Source organism: Dama dama, chromosome 4, assembly GCF_033118175.1.
Source record: "Dama dama isolate Ldn47 chromosome 4, ASM3311817v1, whole genome shotgun sequence".
Classification (NCBI taxonomy): Eukaryota; Metazoa; Chordata; class Mammalia; order Artiodactyla; family Cervidae; genus Dama; species Dama dama.
The window spans coordinates 17,585,385-17,610,892 of record NC_083684.1 but is presented as its reverse complement, the minus strand read 5'-3'; the positions used below and the strand labels follow the sequence as shown (position 1 = coordinate 17,610,892).

Here is a 25,508-nt window from a genome sequence, read left to right as displayed (position 1 = left end):
GGCAGAGGAAAATAAGCCCCGGGACTGGGGGGGCGGGGGGGCGGGGTGGGGGGGAACGCATGCTATCCGATCAGGGCGGCCTGCAGGAAAGTAACTTCACACCCGGTGCTTAATTCACCTTGGAAGGCTTGAGTGCCCTGGCCGCTCGTTGCGCCGCCACCAAGGAGCCGGCTCCGGGCAGACAAAAGGAGCGAGACGCGCTACCCCCAGCGGCGGTGCGGCGGGGGCGGCAGGCCGGGTGGGCGCTCCCCTCCGCACGTAGCGCACACACCGCCGGCTGGACCGCAGCGGGAGCAGCCGGGGCCGCGCGCTCTCGCCGGTCTGCTGGGAGCTCGGCAGACCCATCGCCCCGACCCAGGCCGGGGTAGGGGGGCGCTGGGATCTGGAGGGGTAGGTTAGGGTGGGGGTCCGGGGCGCGCTGGCGCCGCGCGGGACCTGGGGAGGCGCACAGAGCTCGCTTACCTGGTAAGTAATACAGAGGCGGCTTCAATCCAAACATGATTCAGATTAGAATTCCATAGTGGCCAGAGAGGGATGAAGAAGGAAAAAAAAATATTAAAACCCAGCGAAGAGACAAAAAGCGCCGTCCGAGCCACGGCGCTCAAAAATGTCCAAAACAATAAAATAAAGCCAGAAGAGCGATTCCGACGGCGGCAGGGGGGTAAAAAATCAAGTTTGTTTTTTTTTTTTTTTCCTTCCTAAAATGATCAAAAGCCTCTCTCTCCGGCCAGCGACCGGGCAGTTTCGGCCACCTTGGCCCTGGCAGATCCACAATGAGGTAATTGACGACCAAGGACGGGCCGGAGCCTCCACGGCTGCCCGGTGTCTTCGCCGCGTGTGTATTTTCTGCCTTTTGGACTTGAGATGCAAATAAAAGAAGGAGGGGGGCGCACGGCGGAGGGAAGCAGGCGGGAGAGAGGAGAGGAGCGCGAGAAAAATAAAGGGGGGAGGTGAGGGTGAGGAAATTGGGGGGTTAAGATCTTCAGGGATTACTCATTTGAAAGAAAAAAAGAGAGAGAGACAGAGAGAAGCAGCCCCCAAGACGTGCGAGTAGCAATCTCTCCTCCATTCAGCCATTTGAATGTCAAGGGCGAGGGTCAAGGGACCTGTTTCCAACAGGGTTTCACGTTCAGAACCAGAAGGAAAAAGGAAGGGGGGGTAGCGGGAGGGGGGTATCTCTTGTTGCCAAGGAGAAATCGGCTTTGTTTTCGTTTCCCCTTAGCTACTGGGTGAGGAGGGGCGGGGGGGGGGGGCGGGAGAGAAGAGGAGGGGGCGAGCGGGGAGGAGAGAGGAGAAAATTAATACCCAAACAGCCAAGAAGTACCGAGGGGGAGATTTCTTCTCGTAAATAAAAGAGGCAGCGACTGCAAACAAGTCTCGGGCAGCAGAAAGCAGGCCGAGGAGCCGGTTCCCCTCCCCCCTCGCCACCAACCCCCCACTTCTTTTTTTTGGGGGGGGGGTTATCTCCCTGGCCCGGCGTCCCACCACTGACTTAGAGAGCAGGGTTGGAGGAAGGAGGAGAAAGAACTCGCGGGGGCTTGGGCGCCTGGGCAGAAGGAGCAGGAGGAAGGAGAGCGGGCAGGCGAGAGCGCGCGGCGGTGGAGAGCCCTCGATCAATTTTCATGCAAGAATCATTATCGGTAAATTGGAAAGCTGGCTGCCTGACAGCAGATTTGTCTACCCTAATGAAAGCGAAAGGGTAGGGGCGCAGCGGCGGCGGCTCCTTCCGTCTCTACGCGGTATCTTCCGAGAGCTCCATGCTCCGCAGGGCGATAATAATAGTTTCACTTGCGAGCTTCCCCCAGCGCGGCGGATGCCGCGCCGGGCAGCAGATCCATGCGAACCCGGATCGGAGCGCAGAGAACTGGGCTCCCCTCTCCAAACGCGGGGAGGGTGCTGCTGCTGACGGCGGGGTGCTCCCCTCTGCCCCAAAGCGGGGGCCGCTTGCAAACTGTGGGCGTCTGCGGGCGCCGCCGGTCCCCCCTCCGGCTGCCAAACTCCGCGCTCTGGCCGCCCGCCCGTCCTCCCCACCCACGTCTGACAGCTGCGGGAGCCGGGAGTTCACCCGCCGCTGGGGCCTGGGAGGAGGATCCCCAAATCGTGCCCTGGTAGCTCGGGCCCGCCTTTTGTGAAACCCACTCGGAGCTGCGGAAACACACCGGCCCGACCCGGGCTGAGCTCCTAAGGCCAGTGGCTCCTTGCTCTCCTTTACCTCTCACCCTTCACCCCCACCCCTTACAAATCCCTGTTGCAAGTGTAATCAAATGCTTGATACCATCTCCCACACTCCCTGCACTGGTGCATTATCAGATCCGGGAAGGCATGCTTCCAGGCAAATAGACCTAATAAATGCTATTACTGGGATTCTGCAAGCCCCGGCTGCACCATAGTAACGAGAGCCCTGGCTAATTTGGTTTAAGAAAACGACCAACTGCACAGAGTGTGTGTGAGTGAGTGTGGAGCCTGTATCCCTCCTCCCCACCCGCCTCCCTTTCACACCAGCTCAAGAAGGCCCCATGTGATAATTCCCCAAATCGAAGGGGAAAAAACCCTGCCGCCAAACCACATCCTGTGCGCTCATTGTCCAGCCCAGCGCTTTTAAAGAGACAGGATCCATTTACCCACGCCGCCCCCCCCACCCCAACACACACACACACACACACACACTTAAACGCATGCCGCAAAGCCGCCTCTTGATGTGACAATTTATTTTCAAGCCCTTTTACCTTCTGAAGGCCCCCCCTCGGTGGCACTGTCAACCGGAATCGCGACTTGGTAGCACTAAGGGGTCACCTTTTGACCCCAGATACAATCACCTTGGTTTGAGGAACGGACCTGAACCTGCAGGCACGCACTGGCGGGCCACTGCGGGTCACGACAGGCTTGGGTTCCTGCCAACGCTTTCCAGCCGCTGCGTAAATCAAGGGTCCCCAGCGGCAGCACCCCCCCTCCCCCCGGCTACCCGCTAAACGCGGCGGCTTAGTGTGACAATTGGACTCCCGGAATATGATCCTCTAGAGAAGGGCTCCTAAGGGCGAACTGGAGGAGGTGGGCGGACCCCGCGTGTCTTCTGACCCCTCTCTGCAACCACCCCCCGGCTCCCACTACGCCCACCCCGCCAGAAAATCTTAAACGGGCTGGGCGGAGCGCCGGCGGCCGAGGGAGGGGTGGCGCTCCTCCCCGCCGCCGCCAACGGCTGAGTGGGTGCAGCGCGCTGCGGCTGCCTTCTCCGCCGGCTGGGCCGCCGGGGCTGCGAGCAGCCTCTTTGAGCCCCCCAGTCCCTGTGGCGCCCCCAACCCCCACCGCGGCGTCCCCCCCCGCCCCCCTTCGCCGGCGGCCGGGCTCGCGCGGGCACCCGGGAGGGCGCCGGGGCTGCTGACCTGGAGGAAACCGGCCGCGCGGGGCCGCCGGCGCCCGCCGCCAGCATCTGGCCGCTCCGCCCCGCGCTGACCCGAGAGGTCGCGCCCGGCCCTCGGCGGCGGCGGCCCTTTGTTTCCGGGGCTGCGTGGCGGCGCGCTCCATGCTCCCCCGCGCCTCCCTCTGCGCCCGCCGCCGCCGGCGGCCCAGCGAGGGAGACAAGGCCTGGGCCCGGCGGGGTCGGGTCCAGCACCTGCCCGCCCGACCCCGGCCCGGCCTCCGCTTCAGTCCCCGCTTTGGCCTCCCACCCGTGTGTCACGCGCATACTTGATCATCTGCGCCCCTCTGGGAATGGGGGGCACCAAGGCGCGCATGGAACAGCCCAGTCAAGCTGCTGCCCACACCCATGACGCCTCATAAATTCGGAAAATCTCTGATTTTACTTGGGGTAGGGGGGAAGAAATAAAACTATTTTTCAAAGACCCTAAACTATCAGTTTCTGTTGTCATTCTTTTATTGGTTTTTAATTCTCCAGGATTACACGAACAACAGTAGTAATTAATACTAAACCTTCCTCTACTGTATATGCTAATGGCAGGAGCCATAAAAATTAATTTGCAAACATGTCATTACACAATAGCGGTACAGGCAATAAACGTGTAATTATGGGCCAATCACAGGCAGGGTACAGAGGCAGGGATGTTCCCCCAATCTGCTGGGCGCCCCCCTCCCCTGCTAAAGTGGAGAAGAGGGTGCCAGAGAGAAGCCTGCCTTCTGGGAGCCACCTGTGGAGAATGCGCCCAGACTGGGGGATGGCACCTGGGGTCTCCGGTCTTGAGTTCTAAGGGTCTGGCTTCTATACAAGACCCCCTGGAGACAGCCACTCCAGGGCCAACAGAGACTGAGATGGGGGGAGGGAGAGGCGTGCTGGAGACTTGGAGATCTCCCTGGCCTGGCTCGCTGGTGGTGGGTGAGCAGAAGAGGAGACCCCCCCAGGCTACGGGCCTGCACAGCTTATTTCTGCTTCCGGGTCAAAAGGCAAACATCTCCCCCCCCCTCCCCCACCGCCCCTCCCCAATAAGTATTTGAATTCCCACATCAGACTATCTCAAAATGCTGGGGCCACGCCCTAATTGCTCTTAGCCACTCCCTGGGGAAGGAGGTAAGCTGTAAGATTCTAGTGATACCCTCAGCCTCCCTTGACCCTGGGCCTGGGTGGCTCAAAATGGGTGAGTGACATTTCCTGGTGACAGGGATGTTTGTAAGGGAGGAAAATATGAGATCTACCATGGGAGGGTGGCTGCACCACAGCTCCCAACCTGATGCCAAAACAGCTGAAAAATATAAAGCAACCCCCGCCATGCCAAGCAGCCCGCTTAACGGGCGGCCTCTCCACTGAATGGCTCGGTTGTTTGCCATAATGGGGCTGAACAGGGAGCTGGAAGGCTCTTCCCTTTCCCACCGGCCCTTGTGGCTTGGCTGTCGTTTTTTGGAACCCATCACTAAGGCCATTCATCTCCAAGGGACTCACCCCTCCTCGGACGGTGCCTATGGCCTGGCTGGGCGGTGGGAGGGGTGGCCCACACCCAGGGTCTGGGCCACACCTGGACCAGCTGCCAGGTGCCCAGGTGAGAAGGACCGCCTTCCTCTGGGGACCTTAGCTCTGAGGGATTCTCTGCAAGGATGTGGGCCTGTCTCCACCCCCTCTCCTCTCTCGGGGCCTCTTCTGCTGCTATCCCTGCTCACCTCTGCGCAAGAGTCAGGCGTTTATAGAAAAGAGGCGGCAGTCGGTCCAGGCTGAGCCACCAGGCTCCCCTTTTTACAGCTGGGGCCACCACAGATCAAACCTGTCCACGCGGCCAGCCTACCTGGGGTCAGAGGGAAGCTTCAGGCATGCCCTGGGCCCAGCAGAAAGAAAAGAAAAGCGCTTCATCTCTCAATGGGGCTGGCTGCTTCTTGGAGGCAGCGCCAAGTCCACCAGACACCCCCCGCCCCCCGCCTTCCAGCCACCAAAGACTCGGTGTGACCTCCTTACCAATCTCCCCAGCTGCACCTTCAAACAGAGGGACCCCAGACTCCTGCTAGCGGGGCGGCGGCTGCCACAGAGCAGAGACGGCCTCACAGGCCAAGAGCGTCAGCTGAATGCAGTAAAGATAGTTCTCAGCACGTGCTGAGAACAGTGAGGCCGCAGAGGGGTCTGGGGCGCGCTGCAGCTGGCGTGGTGTCTGGCTCCCGGCCGCGGGGCTCACGGCCTCTGTGCGCCCACTGGCACTCTGGTGGCTGCCCAGGCCAGGCTGCGACCTCGCCTTCTGGAGGGGGCACTGCTCCCCAGGGACTCCAGGGAAGGGAGGCGAGGAGAGGCCACGGTCCTCAACTGAAATGTCCCTCTGGTCTGCTTGCCCCTGCCCCCAATTCCCTCCCTGGAATAATCATGCCAGCTGATATTTCCTGACCACTCAGTCGGTGCCAGTTGCTGTTCCAAGCGCTTTTCACGGATAATTCATTGGATCCTCATGACAACCGTGTTCAAGGTTACCCTTAAGAGGTCCATTTTCTAGATGAGGCCCAGAGAGGTCAAGTGTCTCATCAAAGGACACACAGCCAGGAAGTGGCAGAGCTGGTTCCAGAGTCCCTGTCCATAACCGTCAGCTTGAAGTCGGACAGACCAGAGTTCAAGTTCCAGCTGGGCCCCACCCACCGTGTGTGCCCTCAGGCAGTGATGTCACCCTTTGAGCCTCACTTGCCTCACCTGGAAAATGGGATGAAATCACCCCTTGCAATCTAGGAAGATGCAGCTGGTAACCACTCTGGTGCCTGGCACAGAGTAAGGACTCCATAAAGAGAGCTGGAAATTACTGTGTTTTGAGTAATAGCAGTTAACCACAGACGGGCCTCAGGACACCCAGGACTGCCCTGCTGTGTGCTTTCCTAAGGGCGTTATGTAATCCGGGAGGGCAGACCCACAGTGACCATCACCCCAATCTGTACGTGAGCGCGCTGAGGCCCCAAGAGGTGAGGTCACTCACCCAAGGGAACCCAGAGTGTGGACACACTCGCCTTCTCCCTCCGTCCAGTCTGTTCTTAGGTGAGTGAACAAGTGTGACAGTTTGGTCTCAAAAGGAGCAAGGCCGAGGCTGGAAGAGAAAACGAGAACTTCCAGCCCGTCAAGGTCATGTCTGCAAACCCAGGTTTTGCTTCCATCTCGGCCTGGCACGCTTACTTTTGCTTTCCCATGACTCCAGGCTCCCCACCCACGGAGTGCCATCCTCTCTCAGGAGTCTAACCGGGTCCCCCACGGCCTCCTCCATCAGCCCCTGTGTGATGGGCTCAACAGTGTCCCACCAAAATATACATCCACTGGCAACCATGAATCTGACCTTACTTGAAAAAGGAGTCTGTGCAGGTGTCATTAAGTTCAGGATCCTGAGTTGAGATCATTCTGAATCATCAGGGCTGGCCCTAAACCCAACGGCCAGTATCCAGAAAGCCAAGCAGACCCAAGAGAAGACACACACAGCAAGAGGCCCCGTGAAGATAGTGGCAGAGGTTGGAGGGACGCGGCCGCAGGCTGAGAAATAGCTGGAGCCACAGGAGGTGGAAAAAGCAGGGGGCCCCTCCCTGAGAGCATCTATAGGGAGCGCAGTGGCCCTCCTGACACCTTGATTTCAGATTTCTGGCCTCTGGAACTGGGAGATAACACATCTCTGAGGTTTCGAGCCCCCTAGGTGGGGGTACTTTGTTACATCAGCCACAGGAAGCTCACACATCTTGTCACTTCTGTGAAAAATGGAATGCCCTCTTGTCCTGCCAAGCAGGGGAGGCCCTGGGCCGTGTCCAATGCTGGACACTGCAGGCCTCGGGCCAGCTAGGTCACTCTCTCCTGCAGGCCTGCAGCAAGGGCTGGGAGGAAGATGAAGTGTCTAGGGCCAGTGGGCAGGTGTGTGCTCCGGCCGCCTGTGCTCCGTGAAACTGAAGTTCAATGCCTGTTGGCTGGTGGCCTTCTCGGTGACCTGCCTGCCCTCCTGCCTCTCCCACAGCAGCGACACACATTTGTTGGCTGGTGTTTGGGCAGCAGCCTGGCCTGCTGGAGATCATCGAGGATGGCTATCTGCCCGGGAAATGGTCAGCCGGCCAGCCTTGCCCGATCAGCCTGTAAACTGAGGGCTCTGCCGGCCTCGAGCGTCCTGGCCGGCCCCACGAGGCCCAGGGTAACAACAGCAACAAACAACAGGGAGTCTGGCGCCCGGTTTTTCACCAAACCCGTTTCCCTTTTCTCTTGGGCTCATACCCAGCCTACATCTCTCAGCCTCCCATGCAGATGTATGGGGTCAGGTGACCACACTCTGGCAAAGAGAACGTGGTGGAAGTAGTAACTCCCCACCTCCAGGTCCATCACAGAAAAGCCTCTGTGCTCCCCTTCCGGGTCTGCCCACCAGACGTCAGCTCCCAGGAAGATAGAAGACAAAGCACCTCCATCACACCCCTAAATGTTGTGGAGGCAGAGGTCCCAGCCTGGCTTCCCACCTCCACCCCGCACAAATTATACATTATGTTGACACCTGATGAAGACATTTCTACCGTGGAACTTCTGCTGGGGAGTGTGTATAGATGGCAGGATGCGAGGAACCATCTGGCTCTCAGCGCCTCTTTGTTAAAGCAGCTAAGGTTAGCGATAAACATGTACAAATAAGGACTGCTATACACATCTCCTTTACGGGTATTTACTTAATGACCAGCACTGCACTGGATGCTTTAAATACATTCTCTCACGTCATCCTCACAGTCAAAGGAAATCTATCATTGCCCCCATTTTTCAGATGGACAAACTGAGGTCCAGAGAAATGTCCTGCCCAAGGTCACACAGCCAATAAGAGGGAAATCTGCTTCAAACCCAGATCCTGTATGTTCAGCTGCTCTCTCTGGCATCCCCCTCAACTTTCTTTAGCAAGATCTGGCAAAGGGGCTTAAATCCCCCCTTTTAATGAAAAGTCAAGCAAGCAGACAAACAGGATAACACTGCACACCACTGTCTACACACAGAACTCTGCACCTGACCTTCAGGTTGGGGCTGCCGGGCAAGCTCGGGCTTTGGGAGCTCTTTACAAGACGTTCGCTGTGCTGTGACATGATAGAGCCAACGTGCTTCCTCCCCGCGGGCAGCACGGAGGATGCCAGAGAAATCAGACAGACGCTGCATCTGGGGCTGCGGGGGCCACACAGCTCGCCTCTGAGAGGCGACCCTCACTGTCCCTGTGTGCCCCCCTGCCCCAGGCTACAGACGGACCTCTTCTGGAGGTGGTTTATCATTAGTCTCAGACAGCTCTGGTTGTCAACGTCCAACTCCAAGCAGAGCCAGCAAGCCCAGGGCTGGCAAGCAGCTGTCGAAAAGCAGGGAGGAAGGTCTCCAGGGTGGGGTGGTGGGAGGAGGCAACACGCGGGGGTCAGTCGCGGCGGTCCCTTCTGTGGACAGGGACCACGTGACCGTCTGCTCAGATCCTGCTCCGGGCGCTGTGCCGCTCAGCTGCCTGGGGGCAGGCTGACAAGGCTTTCTTCTCCCCACTGGTGTCTGCCCACCAGGGACCAGGCGAGAGCCTGTTCGAGGGAAAAAGGCATTTGTGAACAGCCCTTCCCGCTGCCTGCTGCTGGCGTCTGCCGGGCAGGGAGTCACTGCCGGGACGTAATTACCCGTCGCCGGGTGACACATGGATCTGCCTGTTTACCCCTGGGCCTGACTGCTGCGGGTTGGTGTAGCCCTCTGGCTGACACGATGTGGTTCTCAGGAAGCAGCTTCGTGACTGCTCCTCCTCATGCTGGGCATGGCTCTCGGGGGGAGCCCCGGCCCCTCTTTTATTCTTCTCTGCTTATACCTTGCAGGGAAACCACCCCCCAGTGTGTGTTGGGGGGCCCTGCATTTCCTTTCCCTCTGCAGCACCTCCCCTGCCCACAGTCTCTCTACTGTGCCCCCCAAGACCTGAGCTGTCCTTTCTTTATCCTCCAATGGGTCATGCCTGAACTCAGGGGACTCCTGATGTGTCCCCAACAAGAGAGTGTCTCCCCAGAGAACGGCTATTCTGTTGGTCCATTTTCAAAGCGTGGATGTCACATGACTGACATTTGGGGCCAGATCATTCCTTCTTGTGGGGGCCACCCTGTGCATTGTAGGCTGTTTAGCAGCATCCCCCTGGATGCCAATGGCACACCCCGGTTGTGACAATGAAAATGTCCCCAGAAGTGGCCAAATCTGTACCCCTGGGGGTACAAAAGTTGCCCTGACTGAGAGTTGTTCATGTAGTATAAACCAGGAATTCCCTAGTTGCTCACAGGATCCCACTGCTGGGGGCCCAGGTTCAATCCCTTGTTGGGGAACTAAGATCTTGAAAATTGCATGGCACAGTCAAAAAAAAATAAGGATCCAGCCATGACTCTGAGTGACCTGATTTTTAGACTTGGCACTGTCACTGGCCTTGGGCAAACAAGCGCCCCCCTCTTGGCCCCAATTTTAGCACACAAAATTAGAGGGTCTGAAATGGGGGCGCTATGGTCTTTCAGCTGACACGATTCTCTGAGGCTGTGCAGAACCAATGATTCCAAAGTAGAGATGAGCTTGGGATTTAGGAAACAGGGTCATAAGGAAAGAAATCCAGTGATGTCACAGTGTTCATACAGAGAAAAGGAGAGAGTAGCCAGAATATTAGGTGGGCAACCCCGGAGCCCTGTGGCCTTTTTTCCACAGTCCTCTTTCCCTCTGACTTATACAAATCCTGCCCTGAAATAGAAGGTACCTGCTATCAGTCATTTACACTCTAGTACGATTTAGCCCCACCTCTACTATCACAGAAGCAAGACTGTGGCACCGGCGGGAGCCATCTCATGGCTAATGGAACAGCTGAAGCATGTATTTGGGAAAGGCAGGGCAAAAGAGCCATTCTGCCCACTTGGGTTTAAACGGTGGTTTCAATTTCATAACGTCATGTGAGGAGGTGAACTTCCGGGTGCCCAGTCCGTTTCAACAGCTGCCACGGGGGAGGAAACAGCATCAGTCAAGAGCTGGGGTCAGAAGAAGTTGTGTGGCTTGGACAAACCGTGAACCAGAGGCTGGTCCAGTAGAACCACCACCAACCCAGGCGCTGAGTGGCCAGCCCCCCTGGGCTTCACAGGATCACCCTCCTGACAGCACCTGGCAGTCACCAGCTTGGGCTACACTGAACAGAGCACTAAGGCCAGGACATTCTCAGTTGGTGACCACAATCCTGACCCATGTGTCTCAAAGACAGGATTTCCGGTTGTTTGTGGGGGTGGACGATCCCAGAATCAGCTCTGCTTCAGCTTTGTGCTGGGAGGCAGGGTGACTATTCCCGGTGTGTGTCGGGGGGAGCATTACACCTGTTTCATCCCACAGAGTGGGAGCCACGTGGGCTCAGGAGAGGCCGCCGGGTCCGAGTGCAGCTCTACCCCCATGGCAGGTATAGGGCGGCTGTGGCCTTCTCTGGCCTTCAGTCTCCTCCTTGGACTAAGTGATCCCCCAGGCCTTCCAGCTCCGTGAGCCCATGATTAATAAAACTCAGACGCACCATCTGCTCACTCTGACATTTAAGAAACAGAACAGGTTTCCAAAGAGAAAGCTGCCCCGTGCAGCTTGCTTTTCCTCCTTCGCCTGCTGATCGAGCGCGGGTTCACACCCTCCCCGCATCCCAGCCCCGACTTGAAAAAAATCTCAGACACACACACACACACACACACACACACACACACACACACACACACACACAGAGCTGTCTCTCCCGCTCCTCCCTGCAGGAGCTAGCTGATACCCTGGTCAAACTTGGAGCTCCCTGGCCCCTGCACCCGGTATAATGCCTTCTTCGGCTGGAGGGAGAGACGTGCATCTTGACGGCACGGCCCCAAACTTCACAACTCAGGTGGTGCTGACTCATCTCTTCTGCTGGTTCAGCTCCTCCTCGGTGCTGGGGAGTGAGAAGTGCTGACCCCCTTCACAGATGGGGAAACTGAGGTGGAGATGACAGGTCACCCCAAGGGCACAAGGGTGACAGGCGGGGTGGCAGGGGTGTCATGCCCCGGCAGAGTCCATGCGTGTTGAGTGTCCGTGTCCCGACTCGTCACACAGGACACCCCGAGGCTCTGTCCTGAGGATGCCCTTCACCGTCCAGTGAGGCCTGGTCTCTAAAGAAACAGGTCTCAGGCCCACTCTGCCGCCGGAGGCACGGAACACGGAGCCTCTGGCCAGGCCTGCGGCCCTGCCACGTCCACCGAGCAGCCTACCGACTGAGGGCGTCTGAAGCCAGACCGAGAGTGGGGGGGGTGGGGGAGACGCAGCCCAGCCAAGCCCAAGAGCTGAGCCCGGGTGGCGAGGGCACCGTCAGGCTGGGGACGGCTGAGTGGCAGCCAGGTGTCCCGACGGGCCTGCTCTGTGGCCTCCTCCCACTGCCCGGGTCCTCTGCTCTCAGCCCGAGGCTGTGCTTGGCCACCTGCACCTGCCCTGACTGCTCTGGACACAGCGCCGGCTGCTCCCGGGCACCCCAGGTGAAGCATAGACCTCGTTCCCGTCCTCTGTCCCCTGCCACGTCCACTGCTCCCCCCACCCCCCTGCTTGGAGAAGTGGCTTGGACTTCCTGTTTCTCATAATGGCCAATAAAATCAACCCTAGGAGCCAGATAAAAATATCCCTCCAGCTTCTCAAGGGCACTGGGCCAAAAAGGACAGGGAAACTGGAGTCCCCTGAGTTGACCTGGCACAGAGCCCTTGCTGGCCCCAAGGGCATGTACGGATCCTGTGAAACCTGCACTTAGGTCTTTACAGCCTTGAAGGTCAAGGGGGCACCGAATGCAAAGCCTGGGTTCTCTGGATGAGTCGGGGGCCTAAGCCAGGGTCCCAGGTGGCACTAGTGGTAAAGAACCCGCCTGCCAGTGCAGGAGACATAAGAGACGTGGGTTCAATCCCTGGGTAGGAAAGATCCCCTGTAGGAAGGCATGGCAACCCAGTCCAATATTCTTGCCTGGAGAATCCCATGGACAGAGGAGCCTGGTGGGCTACCGTCCATGGGTGGTAAAGAGTCGGACACAACTGAAGCGACTTAGCAAGCATACACTGGAGTACGATCCACTCAGCGTGAGAGTGAAGGGGGTGCCTGCCAGCCCTTATGCATGAAGCACAGCCAGGCTGAAGTCAGGTGCTGCCCTGGGAACGTCAAGTCCTGGACTGGATTAAGAAGGCGCCAAAGCAGTCATGTCTCTTAAGCACCTGCCAGAAACAGATACACATCCTCCTGAAGGATACTACCTTCAACATATACCTGCCAATTTTCAAAAAAATATAATGACCAGCACACTCTTGAAGATAACCAGCACACTCTTCCTGGTTGAGAGTCAGCAGCTACAACAGCCATCAGAAGCAGATCTGCAGTGACTCCAGAGGGGCAGAATTTTCACAGCCTCCACGGCTCTGCCGGCTCCAATCAAGAGAGAAAAGACAGGCCCGAAGGGACATGCAGAGGACCAGAAACTGTAACAAGGGAAGCATGACAGCCTAACATCGCGCCAGGATGCAGCCCCAAACGAGGGCAAGGATGCTCCCTGCTTGTCACTACCTCCTGGGACCCATGCCTGACCCCCAGCGGGAGTTCAGTAGCTCCCTGTGGACTCACGAGGACCTGAGACCTTCAGGGAGGCGAGTGTGGGGGCAATCTGCCTCTTCCAGGTAAGTCTGGTGAATCATTCTAGTCAGTGATCAAATAGGTGAGAGGAGGTGATTAATCCTCAATTTCCCTCCACTGTGACATTTCTCTGTGTGAAGGTAGGCGCTCATGAAAAAAAAAACAAACGCAGCCACAGAGCGGCCTCCACAGTGGAAAAAAACAACCCAGAGGTGTAATGGCTGCTGCAAAAAAACTGAATCCTTTAGGCCAAAACAAGCAAGCCCCCACCGCTATAATTTCGAGTTATCCATTCTTTATTACAATTCCTGGCCTTGGCTCTCAAAGCATCTACCAGGGAATCTTTCTGTGGGGGCAATTTTGGTGCCTGCAATTAGCTGAACAGGCATCTTTTGTCCCCGCTAAAGCACTCAATTGCAGGTGTAATTAGGTTCCCTCACCCCTGAAATCTGCAGAGAGCCGCCCGCCTTGACTAACTGCACCCACAATTAAGTGCTTACGGGCATGTGGCTGGAGCCGGCAAACATGTGCACGCAGCTAATAGCGGGGGCACCGAGCAGCCTTTCAAAAATAGACACTGTGTTGGAGAGATCCAGCCTCTTTCCATTTGTTGTTCAAACGGCTTTGTCCAGCTGGGAATAATGAGAAAAGACAAACACGCCAATTAGGCTAGGTCCATACATAAATAAACCGCACAGCTCCTTAATTAAGCCACTTACAGGAGTGGGCAAGGCTGGGAGAGGAAAAGGGCAGGAAAGCCACGGCCCTACGGGGCCGGGGCCCAGCCCGGGGCCTGGATGCCATTTGGGCCAAGATGGCGGAGCCAAGCGGGAGGCCTCCATCCATCCATCACGGGAGGCTGTGGACCACTCCAGGCAAGGGATGCTGGTGGGGGTGGGGGCAGGCTTGGGGGCTGGAGGATGGCTGTGGGGGTGGGGAGGGGTCTCCAGATGGCCCCCAGGGCAAGAGGGAGGCAGGAGCCAGGGAAGGGACTAAAGTAGAGACTGGAATCCCACCAGCAGGGGACGCCAGCGTGGGACTGGCCCTCCTTTGCCCTCTTTCACGAGCTGGCCCGGCCTGGCACACGACCTCTTCCCTGAAAGCAGGCACACCTGCTCTCCGCCCCGCCGCCTCCTCCCCGGGGCCCTGGAAGGGTGGTGAAGTCCAAAATCAAATCATCTGCCTGCTTCCCAAGGCCAGCTCGCTTAAGGCCTTCGGTGGACACCCAGGCCCTGGCCCAGCCTCCCCAGCCGCAAACTGGACCCCGGCTATGGTTCAAGACAAAGCAAGGACGCTTGTGACCAGGGCTGAGGCCAAGACGTGCTGGGGGCGGGGGGGAAATGGCTATTGGTGACGGTGGGTAATTTCGGTATCTCAGGCCCCACCGTCAGCCCCAGCCCTGCTGCACACTTTCCTCGCTCCCTGCCACGCTGCTGGATTGCTTCTCGACAATAAAACCTAGCAGATTACAGTCGCTGTAATCAGGCGAGGGAGCAAAGCTTCCCGCTCCCCCAGCAGTGCCACTGAAAGCCATTTGCCTTTTGCAGAGCTCAGCAGTCCCGGCTGGAAGCAAAGGGCAAAGGCAATATTTAGATAATTAAAAACCCATTGCTGATGGGCCAGCCGGGTAGCGACAGGTGGCTTTGGGGTGGACCAGCAATGGTTCAGAATGGCCAGAGTGCCTTCTCTCCTCCCCTTGCAGCTATGGTTAAAGGAGACGAGAGGTCTGGGAGGCAGGCAGGTGACCACTCGGAAGTTCCACCCTGAGAAGAAGTGGGCTCATGCCTGGACTCTGGCTCCAGAGTCCCTGCAAGACTGGGGCGGGGCCCCGCCTTCACCTCACCTCTGCTCCAGCCACGCTGGCTGGCCTGGATTCTTCCTGCCTCGGGGCCTTTGCACTGGCTGTGCCTGCTGCCTGGAACTCTCCTCCCCCAGCCAGACACTAGCCTCCCTCCCCCCTTCAAATATCACCTTCTCAGGAAGGCTCATCCTAGCTGCACACCACCCTCCCCAGTTGCCCCACGCCCTCACTCGACTGTGGGGTTTCTGCAGCGCTTCACCTCTTGAATTCATACCTGACATTTCTGGCATCTTGTTCCGTCTTTTTTTTATGGGACTAGGATCTGGCATCCCCACCACCATGTCAGCGGTGCCTGGTATGGTGGCTGGTGCTTGGGACTCAGTTCTGAATAAGTGAATGAATGAATGATGCCAAGGTTGGATACAAAGCAACCCAGGGCGCTGCCGCAGAAGGAGGGCTGGGCTGGAGACCAGGTAGGGAATGTACTGTGGAGGCTTCTGGGCTGGGTGGGCTGGGTGGGCAGGGTCCCTCCCCATGCCAGCTGGAGTTGGAAGACATCCCTGGCCTCAGCCCTCCCCCAGGTCTGCAGCCCCAGGCAGCAGAGGAGACCACAGGCTGATGTGGCCGAGCAGCCGGTGTCTCCTCGTTTAGCTTTTGAATTTTTAAAGCTTGACGTGGCGCCAAGAATCACTGAGCTCCCAGGAGCGAGCCTTGTTTCTCTGTCTGACCCTCTCCTGTCCCCCACCCCTCCCTGCCAATGCCTGTGAAAGTCCCAGTCGAGATCGGCTGCTCATCACAACGGCCAGGCCTCGACGATCCGTCGTCACGGGGATGGTGGGAGCAGAGACCACCACAGCACGCAGAGAGCCCGCGCCCCCATCTCAGGCCCCAGCTTCTTTGCCCAGCAAACACCGCCCGCAGCTGCTGCTGGGCCACTCCAAAGAGCAGGCCGGAATTTCAGTCCCTCTTTGTCCCCCTCCTCCACCTCGGCTTTAAGGTGTCTTCCCAGGACAGGTGATGGGCAGAGACCCCCATCTCGCCCCACCTGTTGGGATGGGCCCTGCGGACAGCCACGGGGGCACACTGACTGCTTTGGGCCCTGTGGTCTCCCGCGTCTCCAAACTCCGAGAGCATGTGCCCCAGGCACAGTGGGGTCCTTGCCTCACCACCCCAACCGCGCCAGGTCTGGGAGTTTCTGGAGCCTTCCCGATCGTGAGCAGTCTCGACGGTCTGACAGGCGGCCGCATCAGTCATGCCTGCTTCTCCCTGGAGGCCCCGGGGCCCCCCACCCATCCCCCCAGCCCCTGCTTGGTTGGGTTGGATCGTGTCTTGAATGCAGGAAACAGGTGAGAGACAGCCATTCCAGGCCAGGGAGCCTCCTGGGGCGGGGGTGGGAGTCCAGGGGCCCGGTGGCCTGGGTCCCCACCCGTCACTCATGGCCCCTGACTTCCCTCCACGTCCGGCTCCTCGCATCACTGAGTATGGATGCAAGTGTGGAATACCCAAGCCCCCACCCCATGCACCCTGTTATCTCTGAGGTGTGATTAATGTCCCCACCCAAGGTTGGACAGGGACCGCCAGAGCACATGCGCCTGCCAAGTGGCAGTCACTGTGGGAATGGAGGAGGCTTCAGGAAGGGCCCTCGCCTCTTCCCACCCTTGGAGCCAGCTTCACCGTAAGTTCACCGAATGGGTTCTGCTTCCCCTTTCCGAAGGAGTCTTCATCTCAGCCTGAGCACCAGCCCACTTCCCTAAAGGAAACAAGCCCGTGGGGCCCTGTGGAGACCTCGGAGCGTCCTGGCCTTTGGCCAAACCCACAGAAGCTTGGCCGGTGACCTGGCCAGTTCTCCTAATCCCCAGGCAGTTGCCAGCCTCCCGGTTTGGGACGCTTCCCCTTACATGTCCCCTCCACTTTCCTCCTGCGTGTCCCCTTCTCATGGCCCTTGGGGCCTGCGTGCTCGTGGCCCTCTCCAGCCGCCTCTGTCCTGAGACCCCAGCCTCTGCTGTCTCCAGCATCCCTGAGTCCCAAGGTCGGGTGGATGGCACACAAGCACCGAAGGCCTGCAGGTCAGGAGGCAGAGGCAGAGGCCCTGGAGGCCCACCATCAGAAGGAATTTGGGAAATTGATCCTCCTGACCCTGTCCTCACGCATGACCTTCCAGCAAAGTCGAGGGAGGGGGTGAAAAAGTGGTTCCCCAGGGGCACCGGGCTAAAGGCTGCTTTGTTTTGGCTTCTCGGTCCCTGGGTTTGGGGCTGGGGTCTTGACCACATGCAGCTTCAGATGAGCGGGGGTCCCACCCACTTCTGCTTTCCGTGGGTGTCACCACAAACCACCCAGCCGGCCTTCCTCTTATCAGCAGCCGTCACGCCCAGAGGCTGCGGTGGCTTTGTTTTTTTGTCCCTCCCTCCAGGGAACCCTGATAAGGAGGCCAGCCTTTACCCTCTGCTGCTACCCTTGGTGGCCTGGAAAAGCCTCCCCAGTAACGGAGGGACAGGGACGGGCCCAGGGTTTCTGGTGGTGACCCCAGGGACTCCACCCCTCGTCCCCAGGAGGACGGGAGGAAGCTGGGAGGGTCGGGTTCCCCATTCAGGAGAACCTTACCTCCCGGGACACCTGGCAATGGCCCTAGGAAGCCAAGATGGTGGCCTGGAAGGGGTGCGCTGGGCAGAGAGCCAGGCCTGACAGCTGGTGGGCCTCCGCGAGGAAGCCTGTTTGCAGGACGAGCTCGCTGGCTGGTTTATAATCTTGGCACCATCGAGCAGGAAGTGCGGAGCCAGCCAGCAGCTCAGAGGGCAAGCCTTGCTTGCGACTCCCCCCACCCACTGCACCTCCGGAGGTCTCTTTTCCTGGTCTCCTTGCCTGGAGCCCCTCGGGGCAGGGGCCAGTCCTGTTACAGCTGCATCCCGCACCAGGGAGAAGCCTGGTCCAGGGCGCTGCTCAGGGCGCTGTGGCCTGCTTGCAGAAGCTTGAGGCCTGTCTCGCCAGCCAGCAGGGAGCTGGCGCTGCGCCACACACCTCGCTCCCCAGGCCCTGACTCCCCGTCCAGAACAGCCCCCTGGGGTGTCTGTCCATCGGCAGGAGGGCGGATGGACACCCGAGCTAACTCTCACAAAGGAACACGGCTCAGCAACCCGACGCGTGTCACAGACAATGCGGGGCGGAGGCAGCCAGGCTGCAGAACACCCTGGGCACACACAACTCCACTTACACGGCGCTTCCCTGGGGACGTGTAAGAGGGACCAGGGGCAGGAGCGCGCGGATGCTGGCACACCCGTGCGCATGGCACTGTTCACCACAGCCCAGACGTGGATGCAACTCAAGGGCCACCAAGAGCTGAACACATAAACAAACATGATACACACACACACACAGGAATATTATTCAGCCTTAAAAAGGATCCGAGCACTGACGCCTTCGACAACATGGGTGGACACTGTGCGAAGAGAGAGAAGCCCGTCCCAGAAGGACGGGTCCTGCACGAATCCACTGTTGGGGGGGTCCCTGGAGGAGTCACGGTCACACACACAGAAGGCAAGAGGGCTGAGTGAGGGGTGCGGAGTCAGGTGATTCATGCGGACAGATGGACCGTGGTGATGTGCATGTCACACTGGACATGTACTTAATGTCACAGATTTGAGTATGTAAAAATGGATGAGCTGCTAAAGCTTATGTTTTGTGTATTTTACCACAATCTGAAAAGAAGGAGAAACTATAAGCTCCAGTAACAGAACCCAGAGCAGGGGCTGGGATGGAGAGTGGACTGGACAGGTGCACCTGGGAAGGAACTTTCTGGAGTGACAGCAATTTCTGCACCTGGTCTGAGATGGTGGCTACACAGACGTGCACAGATGTGTCAACAGCGAAGGAACAGAACTCTTTAAATGGCTGCATTTGATTAAATGCAAACTATACCTCAGTACGGAGAAGGCAATGGAAGCCCACTCCAATACTCTGGCCTGGGAACTCCCATGGATGGAGGAGCCTGGTGGGCTACAGTCCATGGGGTCTCGAGGAGTTGGACACGACTGAGCGACTTCACTTTCACTTTTCACTTTCATGCATTGGAGAAGGAAATGGCAACCCACTCCAGTGTTCTTGCCTTCGTCCCAGGGATGAAGGAGCCTGGTGGGCTGACGTCTATGGGGTCGCACAGAGTCGGACACGACTGACGTGACTTAGCAGCAGTAGCAGCATACCTCAATAGGGCTTCCCTACTGGGGATTCAATCCCTGGGTCAGGGGGATGGAGGAGGGCATGGCAACCCACTCCGGTATCCTTGCCTGGAGAATCCCCATGGACACAGGAGCCTGGCAGGCTACGGTCCATGGGGTGGCAGAGTCAGACACAACTGAGCAACTAACATAAGATAGCTCAATAAGCTCGAATCAAGATTTCGGGAAGAAATATCAGTAAGCTCAGATATGCAGATGATACCATCCATATGGCAGAAAGTGAAGAGGAAATTAAAGAGCCTCTTGATGAAGGTAAAAGAGGAGAGTGAAAAAGCTGGCTTAAAACTCAACATTCAAAACATGAAGATCATGGCATCCGGTCCCATCACTTCATGGCAAATAGATGGGGAAACAGTGGTAACAGTGACAGACTTTATTTTCTTGGGTTCCAAAATTACTATAGATGGTGACTGCAGCCATGAAATTAGAAGGTGCTTGCTCCTTGGGAGAAAAGCAATGACAAACCTAGACAGTGTATTAAAAAACAGAGACATTACTTTGCCTATAAAGGCACAATCACAGCTATGGTTTTTCCAATAGTCAGTCATGTACAGATGTGAGACAATAAAAAAGGTTGAGCGCCAAAGAATTGATGCCTTAGAACTGTTCCTGGGTTGGGAAGATCCCCTGGAGAAGGGAAGGCTACCCACTCTGGTATTCTGGCCTAGAGAATTCCATGGACTGATTAGTCCATGGGGTGGCAAAGAGTCGGACATGACCGAGTGACTTTCACTCACTCAGAACTACAGTGATGGAGAAGACTCTTGCGAGTCCCTTGGACATCAAGGAGATCAAACCAGTCAATCCTAAAGGAGATCAACCCTGAATATTCATTGGAAGGACTGATGCTGAAGCTGAAGCTCCAATACTCTGGCCACCTGATGAGAAGAGCCAACTCACTGGAAAAGACCCTGATGCTGGGAAAGATTGAGGGCAGGAGAAGAAGGGGACAACAGAGATGAGATGGTGGGATGGCATCATCGACTCAATGGACATGAGTTTGAGCAAACTCCAGGAGATGGTGATGGACCGGGAAGACAGGTATGCTCCAGTTCATGGAGTCGTAAAGAATAGGACATGCCCGAGCGACTGAACAATGACAAAAATAGTTCAATAAAACTGATTTTAAATGTTAAAAACAACTTCAAATTCTCATCTCAATATACGTTTATTTACAAGTTATTTTTAGGTACTCTATATGAATAATCTCTCTGTTACAAAAATTCTTCCTGAGTGAAGGGCTGCTGGGCCCCACACTAGGGGTCAAGGGTCAGGCACGGGTCAAGGCAGTCTGAGGGCGAGGCCTGGTGGCTGCAGGAGGATGAGCTGGGGGTGGTTTAGGGGCGCGTGGGACAATCTCAAGGCCATGCTGTCTGTTGACGCAGCTCCGAGACCACGGCGCCACGCCCCTTCTCTCTCAAGAAGAGATATGATACCCCACCCCACCCCTGCAAACTGGACAGGTGTGCCAGAATTCTTGAGTCCAGAGTCCCACCTCTCCTGGGGGGCTCAGTCTCTGCCCAGGGGTGCAGCTGAAAGCAGCATAGGGGAGGGGCGATCCCAGACCTGAGATGGCAGGGGTAGGGGTTTGGGGGTGGTGGTTGGTGCTGAACTCAGCTTCCAGAGGAGGGCGGGCATCCTTCAGCTGTTGTGGCCTTGGATGCATCCCCCCCCTGTGTCTCAGTATCCCTGAATTTAAGGGGCACAATGATGCTCCCCTATGGTGCTGTCGAGAGAATCACACTCGAGCCGGAAGCCCCAGAGCACACCGAGGTCTCAAGGCTCCGGCTGTTACTTTCTCTCTGGACTCCTCCGGACTCCGCCCACCGCCCCCCCACCCCCCCCCACCCCCGCCCGGCTTCTCCTCTTCGCCCCCCAGGGTCCGTGGGGCACCCAGGGAAGGACAGTCGTGACCACCTCTCCGCAGCCCAGAGTTCAAGTCCACAGGCGGGGCCGTGTTTATCTTTAAGTCGTCCTTTTCCTGCCCCGGGCACAGCACCTGGCCCCTCCCTGGACCCATTGTCTCCTGACCCAGGGCCATCCGGTTGTCCTGGGGGAAAACAAGGGAGCCCCCCACCCCCATTTCCTCACAGCAGCTTGGACTCCACGTCCCTGACCCAGCCCTTGACCAAATAAACACAAGCACACACAAAAGACATCCCGCACAGACCCCGGGCAGCGAGGGGAGGGGGGCCTGGGGGCAGCACCGGGCTGAAGGAGGTGGGGCCCAGCACCCAGAGCTCGCTGCAGACGGTGCCACCAGCGCCCTGGGGACCCCAGGAGCCCGAGCCCATCCAGAGGGGTCTGTTGGCAGAGCTGCCCGAGGACCCTGCCTGGACGGCCAGGTTTCTCTCAGCAGGAGTCCCTGTGCCAAGCAAGGGCTGCCCACCACCCAGGGTTATAAGAAGCCACTGCTGCTGCCACCCACTCCCCACGCAGCCCCCTGTGGGTGACGCGGCACTTGGCGCTCTCTGCCCCAAGGCCCGTGGGACAGCGAAGGGGCACTCCTCACCATCTCTCGGGGGTCCCCAGCAAAACCAAGCTCCAGTGGCCTACACGGGGCTTGACAATGCCCCCTCTATCGGGCTCCTTCTGGCGTCCCTGATGTCTCCTGGGATGACCTCCCAGATAGAGCTCCTGCGGTAAGTCCTGAATCTAGGCAAACAAATGCAGCCAGAGGTAGGTGTGTGCCCACAGCATCACCGCGTGGGGGTCAGTTGGGATGACAAAGCCAACAGGCCCCGGGCAGCTCCTGCCCTCCAGACCATGGTGGGGTGGGGGTAGGGGGAAGCCGCCAGAACATCACAGCTCACAGGGGCTGTGCTGGGGCTCAGCCCTGGGACGGGGGACTCAGACGGGTTTGGATCTCCTCTCCTCCCATTAGACCTGACTGTCTCCAGAGGAATCATGGGGTGGGAGCTGTAACTGCTTCCTTGTGTTCCATCCATTAACGGGAACTCAGATCCACAGGCTGGCTGCTCGCTGAGGCTTCAGGTAGCAATTTTCCATTTGTGTTTCAAATTTTAATGAACACGCCTGTCCCCTGGGCCCGAGACGTGGGCTGTGAGCGGGTGGCAGGCGTGCCACCCAAGGCGGGGGCTCCAAGGGGTTCCTGCCAGGACTTGATTTCTCCAGGGAGCAGCTCCAAGCAAAGGGGTCCTCAACGCAGCCTCCCTGCTCCCACCGACCCTCCCCGCTGACTCCGCGTGGTGCGGCGCGGGCTGCAAATCGTAAGATTATTATTTCTTTCCGACAGCCCCAAAGTGTCCTATATCCCCAGATGGAGAGCAGAGTTCAGCTCTGATAAGATTGCATCACCGGGAGGAGATACATCCTCACCCTTGCTCCTGCGGCCTCCGGCTCACATAATTCCTCTCTGATCTTACCCAGGGCATCCAGTCAGGCTGGGAGGCAAACGGGATAATCCATTTTAGAGAGACTGATCAATATCGTTAGGAGCCTTTTAAATGGTTCCACAGGCTTCAAGGAGCCGAGGCAGACAGCTGAGCTGGAAATTGGGGGGCCGGGGGAGGATGACAGGAGGCAGGCTACCCATGGGGATTTTCGGTCCTCCCATTTCCTACCTTCGGGAGCTGGTTCCCATCAGGGCCAGGAGGCCGGGTACATGTGGGCAGGTCGTGCGCTGCACAGGGAGCCGGGCTCAGCGGCCTCGCGGGCGGAAGTCTAGCGGCTCAGGACACCGGTGCCTGGAGAAAACCGGACACGTGTCCCTCGCGATGTGGGCAGGGGCTGCTCAGATGGCCCCGCCAGGTGCCAGGGAGACAGTGAGACCCGGTGGAGCCAGAGCTTCAGACTTTTAAAAGAAAGCCTAAAAATCCGGGTTTAAAAAAAAAAAATCCCGGTTTTTAAATATTGGCAATACATTTTTAAAAAACAAACGAAGAGCTGTATGGGGACCAAGTGAAACACAGCTGCAGGCCAAGTACCCGAGGTCTTGCACCGGCCCCAGCGGGGAGGCTCTGCCCGCGGCAGGACCTCCTCTCCACCTGCTCCCGCTGGATCCTGCCGCCTCCCTCGGGAAATTCGCCCACAACCTGCCTCCTTTCCTCTCACCCGCCCCCCGACACCCCCGCACGATCCACCCGGCAGCTCCTCCTTCAAAAGGCACCGGGAGCTGGACCACCTCCGACCGGGTCCTGCCCCCCAGCCCGGGGCTCCTGCAGCGCCTCCTTGCGACTCTCCTGCGGCCGCCGCGCCCCCTGCAGTCTGCTCTCGGTACAGCGCCCGAGGACACCTGTCCCACCGAGGGCGCCGCTGCACAGACCCCTCCGCGGCTCCCACCTCCTTCCGGGTGAAAGCCGCGCAGAGCGGCCCTCTCTGGGACCCGGCGCGACCCGCCCTCTGCCCCACTCTCTCCCTCTCGCTGGCCTTCGGGCTTCCTCTCCCGCCGCAGGGCCTTTGCACTTTGCCCTGCCCTTACTGTAACCTGGGTCTGACGTCCATGTGACCACGAAGGGGCTCCATTAGCAGTCACGTTGGGGCAAGAGGCAGAAACCCGGACCGCCTGCGGCAAACAGGACATGCCTGTCACCTGGTTTTTTTTTACCGCGCCCCCCCCCCCCCCCCGCCCCGGCTCTGTTAAAGCGCATCAGAGAAGCCCTCCCTGGCCACCCCAGGGAGAACACCCCGACTCCCTTACATCTTCTCCACATCGCTTGTCACCACGAAACCTGTGCCTATTTACCCGGTTGTGTGAACAGACTGTAAACTCCATGAGGGCAGGATCTGTGTCTGTGTTGCTCACTAATAGCAAGCTGAGAACCAAGGGGAGAAAAGCACTACATGGATGAATGTCTCGTTTCCTGCAGGGACCCCACTCAGAAGCTGCTCAGAATGACGTTCGAGACCCCTCACATCCCCACTCATCTCTCCAGCTGTATCCCCGATTCTCCCTCCGCGATGAACTACCTGCAATGTGTTTAGTAAAAGTCTACGCACATGCTCTTTTCTCTCCCTAAAATGCCCTTCTCCTCCCCATCTACCAGGCAAACACCTATTCATCCTTGAAAACCCAGTGAGAAAATCCCCTACTTTAGGAAACACTCCCTGACTCTGTCTGTACTGCCGACTATAGCTAACCCCTCCTTCCACTATCGCTCCCACATGCGCCAACATTGGTATCTATAGCCTTCCGTGTCTGTCTTCCAGGACACAGTCTGCCGTGTCCCCCAGATTCAACATGCCTGCACTTTGCAGTCAGCCCACTGCTGTCAATCAAAGCTCTCCAGCACCCCCCAACCAGGGCAGCTGACGGTCCCAGGAAAACAGCACTGTTGCCATAATCCCTCCTCAGGGAGGCTTGATTTGGGGATGGAAGGAAACGAATTGCCTTCCGATCTCTGAGCTCTCTGGGATCGAGTGACCCCCTGCTCTGAAATGCCAGTGCTGCTGCTGGGTGTCACAAGGCCTGGCTGTGCCCCTCCCAACTCCCCCACCCCCACTCTGGGCACGCCACCCTCATCCTTACCCCTCTCTCCTGCTTGTTCTCCCTCCGCCCTCCCTGGGAGGGTCCTCCCCAGAGCAGACCTCTCTTCACTGGGTCCTGTCTGCTTCCTGCCCCCGTGGCAAGGGCAGTGCCTTCCCCTCAAAACCCCCTGCCAAGAGGGCAGGCAGCCTGAGAGCCTCTTGCACGTGGGTGTGCACAAGTCACGGGGCTGGGGCGGTAGGGGAAGCCAGCGGGAGCAGACAACTCCTTCAGGAAGCACGAGAGACACTGTCCTGGCTGCAACCAGGAAGCCTGCTGCTCCGGGAAGCCAGGAGGCGAGAGCAGGTCAGGGAGACACCTGCTCACCTGGGGAGAAAGCCACTCGGGGGCGGGAGGGCAGGTGCCCTCTCCCCAAATCCCCGCCCCCACCGCCGACAATATTTTTATAACACTGTTTTGGCACGTCCGCTGTGAACTTAATTTAACATCCATATTGCTGCTACTTAATTAAATAGATGAACTCATTCTACATTTACAAGTCTTAATTCATCCTGAACAAAATTGGCCATGTTTGGTTCTTTATACACACTAGCAGCTCCCTGGAACAAATGGTGGCCTTTCCGCGTTAACGGCGGGGACAGGTTAAAAGCTAATTATCGGCTCTGGTCGCCTGTGTGAGGGAGCGGACGTCTTTATCCATCATCAGAAGGGAACAGAGGGGCCTTCGAGCTCTGCGTTCCCGGCCAGAGGGCGGCAGGGCTGGCAGGCCCTTCCTCTACCTGGGCCTGACCCCTCGACGGTGGGGGGGCTCCTGCCCCCATGTGGGGGGGCTCTTTCCGTCCCCACTCACTGCCCCTCGCTCCTGGGGCGCACTCACATGTCTCACCCCACAGCTCTGGCCACCCGCGTCACTCCGCAGGGGGCCGGTCAGGCTGGGCAGCATGTGTGTGAGCGTGTGTGTGTGTGTGTGTGTGTGTGTGTGACCGAAATCTGGGCATGGGA

At 58.1% G+C, this 25,508-nt stretch overlaps 1 protein-coding gene and 1 long non-coding RNA gene across 4 annotated transcripts in view; both read right to left on the bottom strand.

The window, feature by feature from the left end:
- Positions 1–25,508, bottom strand: part of GSE1 (Gse1 coiled-coil protein) — a 392,727-nt gene that overhangs the window by 98,225 nt on the left and 268,994 nt on the right. The window lies entirely within an intron of this gene.
- Positions 20,922–23,442, bottom strand: LOC133050054 (uncharacterized). Its single transcript, XR_009691526.1, has 3 exons — positions 23,205–23,442; positions 22,645–22,767; positions 20,922–21,715 (listed from the first exon to the last, which is right to left on the bottom strand). It is a non-coding gene; the product is annotated as an uncharacterized LOC133050054 (long non-coding RNA).